We start from the raw sequence: 13102 nt of genomic DNA, 5'->3' as shown, positions 1-13102 counted from the left end.
ACTGACAACCTAAGCAGAGTGAACGAAAATCAATTTTCCTTCGCAATAAAACCAGACAACTTGTAATTCAAGATTTCTCGTCTGGATGATGAAAGCTCATGTCATTCGCAGTATATTAGTTAGGTTGATGACGCAGTTTACATGCGAGTTTTTCCACAATTGATCAATATCTGCAGATTTTATCGAAATGACTAATTAAGCAAGAAAATAGCCAGATTTTTGAGCAAGGTATGCATTCCGAGACCATCCAAATTCTCTGGAGCTCAAGGTTTAGAGCAGTTGTTTCGACATAAACCGCGCCCTCAAAGCACTCAAAAATGTTGATATTTATTGCGAAATACCAAGAAGGACTAAAGGGTGAAAAAATTGCTGCTGGACTTAAGGTTGTAAAACATACTTAAAGTGTAGCAATTGATGTCGGACTTTAAGGGCGCAACAAACATACAAATTCATTCAAACAAATTACGAAAACGATTGCATAAATCGAAACTAACAAACAAACATTGAAAAAAACAGCAAAATGGATAAGAAAAACTAACCCGAACCAAAAAATTGCTGAAAAAACAAGCATATGAAACTTTTCTGTATATCTCATAATTATAGTAAAAAAATTTATTGAGGTTAAAACAATTACAACAAAAAATAACAACAATTAGAACACTCGTTTTACAAATCTTCAAAAAAAATGCTTACCCATAAACATACGCGGCAGACTGCCAGCTCATCGCCGCCTTTTATTACCGTAAACCCCCAATGTGAATTAAAGAACGAAAAAAAACAATTGTACAAAAAACCTTTTTAAAGATAGTACTTTGATTGGATTTCGTAGTTACAATACTCCTGCTTCTTAATGAGAGGACACAGGGAGTGGTATTCATACCAATAAATATTAGATCCGGTAACTAAGACTAATAAGAACAATGTTCAAATACCGGGCATCTAAAAATGGGCTGCAAGGATTTGTCGAGTTTCTTTTTTCGAATTCAAGATTCGATAGAGAATCTTTTCTGCTGAGCATCTGCTTTTTCCAAGCACTTAGAGTTGAATCAAAAACGAGTGACATTAGCCCAGAGAAGAAAAGATTTCACGCAAAATTTAATCTATCTAGTACTCCATCCAGACAAAAAGTTACATATTGCAAAAGTGAAAAAAATTGCGAACAAAAAACCAAAAATGTTCAGCTTCAGAACTCGATAAATCCTCCAAAAACCAAAGTTCGAAAATCATTCTAATTAAACTATCCGATACTCGCCAGGCTTTCTAGTGGTAAAACCCACGTCTCTACATAAAAAAAGTGGAGCATAGAGATCCTTCCACCAACCTAAGTCGAGTCAGAGAAAACACCGGGCTGTCTCTATAGCTACTGATTTTGCTCCTTTGAACGGCTCTGAACTTATCCAATAAAGAGCTTGACTTTGTTAAATAGAACATAGCCGTAAAATTAACTGAAAAAGCTGCCGTTGACGCACTTGACGAACATCGTGATTGACAGAGGAAAAAAAAGAAATTGACAGGATTTTTTCCAAGCTGCCACGTATGTACTAAGTTGATGGGCAATTTCAGTTCGATTCTATTTCTAAACCTAAGTCAGTTAGTAAAGCGAGACTACTAAGCTCAAAACTGCTGTCAGCTAGCAATCCCTCTAACGAACATTGATAGCCTAATGCACTACGACTTAATGACCAGGCTTTATCGGTTTTTCCCTTTATTGATTTTGCTCCTTTGATAATGATCGCGCAAAAAAACCTGCCAAAAAATGATTTTTGTACACAATTTAAAAGTGCGATCTATTTTGATGTCATTTTGGAGCTGAACGCAATCTTGTTCGTAGTGAGACAACACAGGGGCTAGTATCAATACCAATAAGCATAAGAGATGGTAACTAAGAACAAAGTTCGAGCAACTGGCATCTTAAATTAGTCTTTATGGGTTTATCTCGCTTCTATTTCGTTTTTCTGATATCGTTTTTTGATACTGTGATACTGACTCTCTTCACCTTGTATTGCTTTGCTGAGTAACTGCTGTCTAAAAAAATTTGTAGCCGAATGAGAGAAGAGTAAAACTAGCCCAGAATGAAACTAGCCAAGTCAAAAAGATTTCATGCAAAATGTTGAACAAGCTGTGAAATAAGGTAAAGCAAATTTTTATTCGACGAAAAAAAATTAGGAGCGCTAAATAGCCGACTGAGAAGCTGAGGCAACTGTTAATTATATAAACAAAACAAACTCAGAATTATAATCAACTCAACCGAGAGGCAGCCAAAGAAGATAGAACAACTAATTTGAAGCATAGAACTCCAAATTCAACAAAGACTTGAAGACCGAAAAAATGAGGAAAAAAAAGAAATTGACAGAGTTTTTCTAAGTGCCATTTTTCTAAATGGTGCGCAAATTCTGCAAATTTGCTTAGATTCTAAAATAACACTTAATTCAGCTTCCAAAACGATTCTAAACCTAAAACACTGACTTAATGACCAGGCTTTATATTTTTATCCTCTTTTTTTGATTTTTCAAATTTGCTCTTTTGACTTTGACTGTATTCACTACATAGCGTAATTCAATGCGTGAAAGCCTTTAAAACCCATTCAGTTGAAACAGTGATTGGAGTAAGTCAGAAGTCAAACGTGAAAATCGTGAATTATGTAAAGCAAAAAACGTGATCAATAGGTTAAAGCGAAATTAAAAACATAGCAGGACGAATCCTGACGTACAATTCAAAGAATTTTCACTGGCTACACAAACACTAGACCTAGAAAGGGCTATGAGTGAATGGGAAAAACAGAAAATTAAAGTAAAAACGCCGTATGTGAGAAAATCACCAGCGAGAAACAAATTTGGTTCAAACAAAAAACTGGGCCTAAATTAAACTATGAATGGATTGGGAAAACCCACTTAGAAAACAATCCAATCCGAAAAGTCAAAAAACAGTAAAGATTAAATTGAAAGTGCCGCATGTGAACAAAAAACCAATTTTCCAAACACGGCAAACCCAACTTTAGTTGAAACACCGTTTTCCCACTATACTTGAAAAGTAGAGCGAAAGAGTTTTACGCCGGAACACCACTCGCTTTTTCGCTCCACTTCCTGTTTCGGCGTGATCAAAATAACTACTCCGATTTGACTTCAAAAATCATGAAAATGTGTAAACAGATCTTTATGATAAAGCCAGCGCCCCAATACAATTCAAACTCTATAATTAAAGAGCCTAAATAATAGCCGTTTGAGAGGCTAACGTCGACAATTCAAAACAGTAAAAATCGAAGTGAAATTGCCGCATGTGAACAAAAGCACTAGCGAGAAAGCGAACTTTTGTTCAAACACAGTTTTCTCGCTCTACTTTAGAATTGAGTGATATTCCACGCCACAAAACCACTCGCTTCTTCGCTCCACTTCCTATTTCGGTGTGACAAAAATCACTACTCGAATTTGACTTCGAAAATCAGGACGATAGCCGGCAGATTGCCAGACAATAGCCGCCGTTGATCCGCTTAACGCACAATGGGATTGAAACAGTAAGATATCAGACAGAAATTAACAGAACTTATCTAAATGTCACAATTTTTTATTTAATAAGCAATTTCTGCATATTCGGTTAGACTCTAAAATTACACGTAATTCAGCTTCTAAACTGAAAGCTATCAAGCATAATACTGATGTCAGCCAGCAACCGCTTGAATAAACTAATGCAAAATGATTTAATGACCGGGCTTTATATGTTTAGCCTCCTTCTTTTGATATTTTAATTTTGCTCTTTTGACTTTGACTGTATCCACTACATAGCGTAATTCAATGCGTGAAAGACTTTAAAACTCATTCAGTTGAAACAGTAAGCGAGGTGAGTGAGAAGTCAAACGTGAAAATCGTGACTTATGTAAAACGAAAAACGTGATCAGAAGGTAACGCGAATTAAAAAAAACATAGGACAAGTCCTGACGTACAGTTGAAATAATTTTCAATGAATAAACAAAAACTAGACCTAGAACAGACTATGAGTAAATTGGAAAAACCATTTCGAAATCAGAAAATTTTGAAAACTGAAAATCTTGTTCGTAGTGAGACAACACAGGGGCTAGTATCAATAACAATAAGCATAAGAGATGGTAACTAGGAACAAAGTTCGAGTAACTGGCATCTTAAATTGGTCTTTATGGGTTTATCTCGCTTCTATATCGTTTTTCTGATATCGTTTTTTGATACTGACTCTCTTCACCTTGTATTGCTTTGCTGAGTAACTGCTGTCTAAAAAAATTTGTAGCCGAATGAGAGAAGAGTAAAACTAGCCCAGAATGAAACTAGCCAAGTCAAAAAGATTTCATGCAAAATGTTGAACAAGCTGTGAAATAAGGTAAAGCAAATTTTTATTCGACGAAAAAAAATTAGGAGCGCTAAATAGCCGACTGAGAAGCTGAGGCAACTGTTAATTATATAAACAAAACAAACTCAGAATTATAATCAACTCAACCGAGAGGCAGCCAAAGAAGATAGAACAACTAATTTGAAGCATAGAACTCCAAATTCAACAAAGACTTGAAGACCGAAAAAATGAGGAAAAAAAAAGAAATTGACAGAGTTTTTCTAAGTGCCATTTTTCTAAATGGTGCGCAAATTCTGCAAATTTGCTTAGATTCTAAAATAACACTTAATTCAGCTTCCAAAACGATTCTAAACCTAAAACACTGACTTAATGACCAGGCTTTATATTTTTATCCTCTTTTTTTGATTTTTCAAATTTGCTCTTTTGACTTTGACTGTATTCACTACATAGCGTAATTCAATGCGTGAAAGCCTTTAAAACCCATTCAGTTGAAACAGTGATTGGAGTAAGTCAGAAGTCAAACGTGAAAATCGTGAATTATGTAAAGCAAAAAACGTGATCAAAAGGTTAAAGCGAAATTAAAAACATAGCAGGACGAATCCTGACGTACAATTCAAAGAATTTTCACTGGCTACACAAACACTAGACCTAGAAAGGGCTATGAGTGAATGGGAAAAACAGAAAATTAAAGTAAAAACGCCGTATGTGAGAAAATCACCAGCGAGAAACAAATTTGGTTCAAACAAAAAACTGGGCCTAAATTAAACTATGAATGGATTGGGAAAACCCACTTAGAAAACAATCCAATCCGAAAAGTCAAAAAACAGTAAAGATTAAATTGAAAGTGCCGCATGTGAACAAAAAACCAATTTTCCAAACACGGCAAACCCAACTTTAGTTGAAACACCGTTTTCCCACTATACTTGAAAAGTAGAGCGAAAGAGTTTTACGCCGGAACACCACTCGCTTTTTCGCTCCACTTCCTGTTTCGGCGTGATCAAAATAACTACTCCGATTTGACTTCAAAAATCATGAAAATGTGTAAACAGATCTTTATGATAAAGCCAGCGCCCCAATACAATTCAAACTCTATAATTAAAGAGCCTAAATAATAGCCGTTTGAGAGGCTAACGTCGACAATTCAAAACAGTAAAAATCGAAGTGAAATTGCCGCATGTGAACAAAACCACTAGCGAGAAAGCGAACTTTTGTTCAAACACAGTTTTCTCGCTCTACTTTAGAATTGAGTGATATTCCACGCCACAAAACCACTCGCTTCTTCGCTCCACTTCCTATTTCGGTGTGACAAAAATCACTACTCGAATTTGACTTCGAAAATCAGGACGATAGCCGGCAGATTGCCAGACAATAGCCGCCGTTGATCCGCTTAACGCACAATGGGATTGAAACAGTAAGATATCAGACAGAAATTAACAGAACTTATCTAAATGTCACAATTTTTTATTTAATAAGCAATTTCTGCATATTCGGTTAGACTCTAAAATTACACGTAATTCAGCTTCTAAACTGAAAGCTATCAAGCATAATACTGATGTCAGCCAGCAACCGCTTGAATAAACTAATGCAAAATGATTTAATGACCGGGCTTTATATGTTTAGCCTCCTTCTTTTGATATTTTAATTTTGCTCTTTTGACTTTGACTGTATCCACTACATAGCGTAATTCAATGCGTGAAAGACTTTAAAACTCATTCAGTTGAAACAGTGAGCGAGGTGAGTGAGAAGTCAAACGTGAAAATCGTGACTTATGTAAAACGAAAAACGTGATCAGAAGGTAACGCGAATTAAAAAAAACATAGGACAAGTCCTGACGTACAGTTGAAATAATTTTCAATGAATAAACAAAAACTAGACCTAGAACAGACTATGAGTAAATTGGAAAAACCATATCGAAATCAGAAAATTTTGAAAACTGAAAATCTTGTTCGTAGTGAGACAACACAGGGGCTAGTATCAATAACAATAAGCATAAGAGATGGTAACTAGGAACAAAGTTCGAGTAACTGGCATCTTAAATTGGTCTTTATGGGTTTATCTCGCTTCTATATCGTTTTTCTGATATCGTTTTTTGATACTGACTCTCTTCACCTTGTATTGCTTTGCTGAGTAACTGCTGTCTAAAAAAATTTGTAGCCGAATGAGAGAAGAGTAAAACTAGCCCAGAATGAAACTAGCCAAGTCAAAAAGATTTCATGCAAAATGTTGAACAAGCTGTGAAATAAGGTAAAGCAAACTTTTATTCGATGAAAAAAAATTAGGAGCGCTAAAAAGCCGGCTGAGAAGCTGAGGCAGCTGTTAATTATATAAACAAAACAAACTCAGAATTATAATCAACTCAACCGAGAGGCAGCCAAAGAAGATAGAACAACTAATGTGAAGCATAGAACTCCAAATTCAACAAAGATTTGAAGACCGAAAAAACTTAAAAACATAAAAAAGCGTCCAATATGGCAAATGTTGAAAAATAGCTCAAAATCTAATACAGTCCGCAAATTGCCGGAAAAAAGCAGCCGTTGACCCACTTGACGCACATTGGGACTGAAAATGAGGAAAAAAGAGAAAGAAATTGACAGAGTTTTTCTAAGTGCCATTTTTCTAAATGCTGCGCAAATTCTGCAAATTTGCTTAGATTCTAAAATAACACTTAATTCAGCTTCCAAAACGATTCTAAACCTAAAACACTGACTTAATGACCAGGCTTTATATTTTTATCCTCTTTTTTTGATTTTTTTTGATGAAAAATCACTACTCTGACTTCAAATCAAAGTTTGACTTCAAAAATCAACACCATAGCCGGCAAATTGCCGGATAATAGCCACCGTTGATCCGCTTAACGCACAATGGGACTGAATCAGAAAAAAATGAGATATAAATTAACAGAACTTTTCTAAGTGTCACAACTTTTATTTGATAAGCGATTTCTGCATATTCGGTCAGACTCTAAAATTACAAGTAATTCAGCTTCTAAACTGAAAGCTATGAAGCATAATACTGATGTCAGCCAGCAATCGCTTGAATAAACTAATGCACAATGAATTAATTACCGGGCTTTATATGTTTAGCCTCTTTCTTTTGATCTTTTAATTTTGCTCTTTTGACTTTGACTGTAATCACTACATTCACACAAGAATTTTCAATTAATAAACAAAAACTAGACCTAGAACGTACTATGAGTGAATGGGAAAAATCATTTCCAAAAAAAACCAGAAAAAACTTTTAAAATTGAAAATCAAAGTCAAAATGCCGCATGTGAAGAAAAACCACAAGCTAGAAAAAAAATTTGGTTCAAACAAAAAACTAGGCCTAGAATGAACTACGAACGGATTGAGAAAACCATTCAGAAAAAAGAACCAATCCAAGAAACCGAAAACAATAAAAATCAAAGTGAAATTGCCGCAAGTGAACAAAAAACCGATTTCTTCGAACACCGCAAAGCAAATTTTTGTTTGAACACCGTTTTCTCACTCTACTTAGAGCAACGTTTTCTACTCTAAATTAGAGCAAAAAAGTTTCACGCCGCAAAGCCACTCGATTTTCTGCTCAACTTCCTGTTTCGGCTAGACAAAAATCACTACTCCAATTTGACTTCGAAAATCATGAAACTGGGTGAACAGATCTTAAAAAAGACAGCGCCCCAATACAATTCAAACTTTTTGAATTGTAAAAGGGAGAGCTCCTCAATAATAGTCGTTGAGGCTGACGGCGGTTATTAAAAAAGACGTTAATAAAGATAGCGCCCCAATAATTAAAATTCTATGAATTGTAAAAAGCAGAGAAATTGTAAACATTTAAGAAATAAAAAAAAACGATAAAAAACATTGTGAAATTGCCGCAAGTGAACAAAAAACCGATTTGTTCAAACACCGCAAAAGCAAATTTTTCTTCGAACACCGTTTTCTCACTACTTCAAAATTAGAGCGAAAAAATTTCACGCCGCAAAGCCACACGATTTTCCGCTCCACTTCCTGTTTCTGCGTGACCAAAATCCCTACTCCAATCTGCCTTCGAAAATCATGAATATGTGTCAACAGATCTTAAGACAATACAATACAATTAAATTCTATGATTTGTAAAAAACAGAAAGCCTACAAAATAGCAGTTTACAGGCTAACGGCGGCTATTAATAAACTTCAAACAGTTGGAAAGCGAACGAGGTGAGTAAGAAGTCAAGCATCTGAGCGTCGTTCAGAGACATAAACGAAAAGAAAAGCAAATTAAAAAACAGGTTCGACCGAATCATAATTGAAAAAACATTCGTTCACAAGCAGAAACATACCCCGCAAATTGCCGCAAAACAGCCGCCGTTGATTCCCATTACCACGATTTGGATTGAAAAAGCAAAATGCAAAAAAATGAAATTTTGTAGTTGAATATACTCCTGTTTCATAGTGAGACAAAACAGGAGATAGTATCAAAACCAATAGGCATTAGAGACGGTAACTAAGACTTATAAGAATCAAGTTCGTGTAACGGGCATCTAAAACTCAGCTCTATGCGCATATCCCGTTTCCATTTCTTGATTTCGTTTTTTGATACTGACTAGGTTCATTTTGAACTGCTTTGCTGAACAACTGTTGTCTAAAAACACTTATCAGAATGAGAAGAGTGCAACTAGCCCAGAGAAGTCAAAAAGATTTCACGCTAAGTGTTAAACAAGCTGTCAACAAAGGTGAAGCAAAAAATTTTTATTCGACGAAGTAAAAATTATATAACAGGACAAGCCCTGAAATACAATTCAAAGAATTTTCATTGACTAAACAAAAAACTAGACCTAGATCGGACTATGAGTGTATTGGCAAAACCATTAAAAAATGCAGGACAAAAAGAACAAAAAAAAGCAATGTAAAAATGCCGCATGTGAAAAACAAACCACTAGCGGGAAATGACAATCAGGTTCAGACAAACTAGGCCAAGAATTAACTATGAATAAAATGGGAAAACACATTTAGAAACAAATCCAAGCCAAAAAAACACCCCGACCCTAAAATTACACGTAACTCAGCTTCTAAACTGAAAGCTATCAAGTATATTATTGATGTCAGCCAGCAATCGCTTGAATAAACTAATGCACCATGACTTAATGACCGGGCTTTATATGTTTAGCCTCCTTCTTTTGATCTTTTATTTTTGCTCTTTTGACTTTGACTGTACTCACTACATAGCGTCATTCAATGCGTGAAAGACTTTAAAACCCATTCAGTTGAAACAGTGAGTGAGGTGAGTCAGAAATCTAACGTGAAAATCGTGACTTATGTAAAACGAAAAACGTGATCAGAAGATAACGCGAAGTAAAAAAACATAGGAGAAGCCCTGACGTACAGTTCCAAGAATTTTCAATTAATAAACAAAAACTAGACCTAGAACGGACTATGAGTAAATTGGAAAAACCATTTCCAATAAAAAATCAGAAAAATTTTTTTAAAACTGAAAATCTATATCAAGATGCCGCATGTGAAGAAAAAACCACTAACTGGAAAAAAATTTGGTTTTAAAAAAAAAACTAGGTCTAGAATGAACAATGAATGGACATATACGACGCCATTGCGGCACAGACGAATAATTCCCCTAGCAGTTCTTGAGATGAGTTCTGCCCGGTTTGTGAAGAATATAAACGACTATCGCAAATACAACACTTTGCTGACCAGTTACTTCAAGAATCAAATCTGGAAATAAATATAGTAAACTCTTCAAATGTTTGGAAATACGATTACTGATAGCTAACATGATTCAAAACTAATACCCATCTGAACAGAAACTCAAAGTGACAAAAAAGCTGAAAAACAAACATTTGGGGGTCAAAAACTACCGAAAACGACCTTATTACCTTGAAATTACGCCCTCACAGCAGGTCCAACAATCGAAGCCCTTGACGGACTACCAAAGCCAGCTTAGGGCCTCTAATGGAGCTTGATGGGCACTGGACGATACCTGGGTCGCGTTTTCAAAGCTTTGAGTGACGAAAAAATGTGTGAAAGCATCAAGGAAAAATAAAGAGCACCAAAACATTCAACATTATAAAAAATAGGAGCGCCATGAAAGCCGGCTGAGGAGAGAAGGGCTGCTATAGTTCATCAACTTAATATTGAAAAATTTAGACTAAATTTAGCAAAATCTTACTTTAATCAGCTGAAATTAATCAAAAATTAAAAAGGCAGGCTATGCGAAAAAAAACTGACAACCTAAGCAGAGTGAACGAAAATCAATTTTCCTTCGCAATAAAACCAGACAACTTGTAATTCAAGATTTCTCGTCTGGATGATGAAAGCTCATGTCATTCGCAGTATATTAGTTAGGTTGATGACGCAGTTTACATGCGAGTTTTTCCACAATTGATCAATATCTGCAGATTTTATCGAAATGACTAATTAAGCAAGAAAATAGCCAGATTTTTGAGCAAGGTATGCATTCCGAGACCATCCAAATTCTCTGGAGCTCAAGGTTTAGAGCAGTTGTTTCGACATAAACCGCGCCCTCAAAGCACTCAAAAATGTTGATATTTATTGCGAAATACCAAGAAGGACTAAAGGGTGAAAAAATTGCTGCTGGACTTAAGGTTGTAAAACATACTTAAAGTGTAGCAAATGATGTTGGACTTTAAGGGCGCAACAAACATACAAATTCATTCAAACAAATTACGAAAACGATTGCATAAATCGAAACTAACAAACAAACATTGAAAAAAACAGCAAAATGGATAAGAAAAACTAATACGAACCAAAAAATTGCTGAAAAAACAAGCATATGAAACTTTTCCTGTATAACTCATAATTATAGTATAAAAATTTATTGAGGTTAAAACAATTACAACAAAAAAATAACAACAATTAGAACACTCGTTTTACAAATCTTCAAAAAAATGCTTACCCATAAACATACGCGGCAGACTGCCAGCTCATCTCCGCCTTTTATTACCGTAAACCCCCAATGTGAATTAAAGAACGAAAAAAAACAATTGTACAAAAAACCTTTTTAAAGATAGTACTTTGATTGGATTTCGTAGTTACAATACTCCTGCTTCTTAATGAGAGGACACAGGGAGTGGTATTCATACCAATAAATATTAGACCCGGTAACTAAGACTAATAAGAACAATGTCCAAATACCGGGCATCTAAAAATGGGCTGCAAGGATTTATCGAGTTTTTTTTTCGAATTCAAGATTCGATACAGAATCTTTTCTGCTGAGCATCTGCTTTTTCCAAGCACTTAGAGTTGAATCAAAAACGAGTGACATTAGCCCAGAGAAGAAAAGATTTCACGCAAAATTTAATCTATCTAGTACTCCATCCAGACAAAAAGTTACATATTGCAAAAGTGAAAAAAATTGCGAACAAAAAAACCAAAAATGTTCAGCTTCAGAACTCGATAAATCCTCCAAAAACCAAAGTTCGAAAATCATTCTAATTAAACTATCCGATACTCGCCAGGCTTTCTAGTGGTAAAACCCACGTCTCTACATAAAAAAAGAGGAGCATGGAGTTCCTTCCACCAACCTAAGTCGAGTCAGAGAAAACACCGGGCTGTCTCTATAGCTACTGATTTTGCTCCTTTGAACGGCTCTGAACTTATCCAATAAAGAGCATGACTTTGTTAAATAGAACATAGCCGTAAAATTAACGGAAAAAGCTGCCGCTGACGCACTTGACGAACATCGTGATTGACAGAGGAAAAAAAAGAAATTGACAGGATTTTTTCCAAGCTGCCACGTATGTACTAAGTTGATGGGCAATTTCAGTTCGATTCTATTTCTAAACCTAAGTCAGTTAGTAAAGCGAGACTACTAAGCTCAATACTGCTGTCAGCTAGCAATCCCTCTAACGAACATTGATAGCCTAATGCACTACGACTTAATGACCAGGCTTTATCGGTTTTTCCCTTTATTGATTTTGCTCCTTTGATAATGATCGCGCAAAAAAACCTGCCAAAAAATGTTTTTTGTACACAATTTAAAAGTGCGATCTATTTTGATGTCATTTTGGAGCTGAACGTAATCTTGTTCGTAGTGAGACAACACAGGGGCTAGTATCAATACCAATAAGCATAAGAGATGGTAACTAAGAACAAAGTTCGAGCAACTGGCATCTTAAATTGGTCTTTATGGGTTTATCTCGCTTCTATATCGTTTTTCTGATATCGTTTTTTGATACTGACTCTCTTCACCTTGTATTGCTTTGCTGAGTAACTGCTGTCTAAAAAAATTTGTAGCCGAATGAGAGAAGAGTAAAACTAGCCCAGAATGAAACTAGCCAAGTCAAAAAGATTTCATGCAAAATGTTGAACAAGCTGTGAAATAAGGTAAAGCAAATTTTTATTCGACGAAAAAAAATTAGGAGCGCTAAATAGCCGACTGAGAAGCTGAGGCAACTGTTAATTATATAAACAAAACAAACTCAGAATTATAATCAACTCAACCGAGAGGCAGCCAAAGAAGATAGAACAACTAATTTGAAGCATAGAACTCCAAATTCAACAAAGACTTGAAGACCGAAAAAATGAGGAAAAAAAAAGAAATTGACAGAGTTTTTCTAAGTGCCATTTTTCTAAATGGTGCGCAAATTCTGCAAATTTGCTTAGATTCTAAAATAACACTTAATTCAGCTTCCAAAACGATTCTAAACCTAAAACACTGACTTAATGACCAGGCTTTATATTTTTATCCTCTTTTTTTGATTTTTCAAATTTGCTCTTTTGACTTTGACTGTATTCACTACATAGCGTAATTCAATGCGTGAAAGCCTTTAAAACCCATTCAGTTGAAACAGTGATTG

The 13102-nt window shown here is 35.3% G+C and overlaps 1 protein-coding gene across 1 annotated transcript in view; it reads right to left on the bottom strand.

Moving 5' to 3' along the window:
* The window catches only part of LOC142349671 (geranylgeranyl transferase type-1 subunit beta-like), a 274458-nt gene that overhangs the window by 123652 nt on the left and 137704 nt on the right, over positions 1 to 13102 (bottom strand). The window lies entirely within an intron of this gene.

This window comes from Convolutriloba macropyga, chromosome 11, assembly GCF_964194025.1.
Source record: "Convolutriloba macropyga chromosome 11, txConMacr16.3, whole genome shotgun sequence".
NCBI classification, from domain to species: Eukaryota; Metazoa; Xenacoelomorpha; order Acoela; family Convolutidae; genus Convolutriloba; species Convolutriloba macropyga.
The sequence above is the reverse complement of the archived record's forward strand: the minus strand, read 5'-3'. Positions and strand labels throughout refer to the sequence as shown.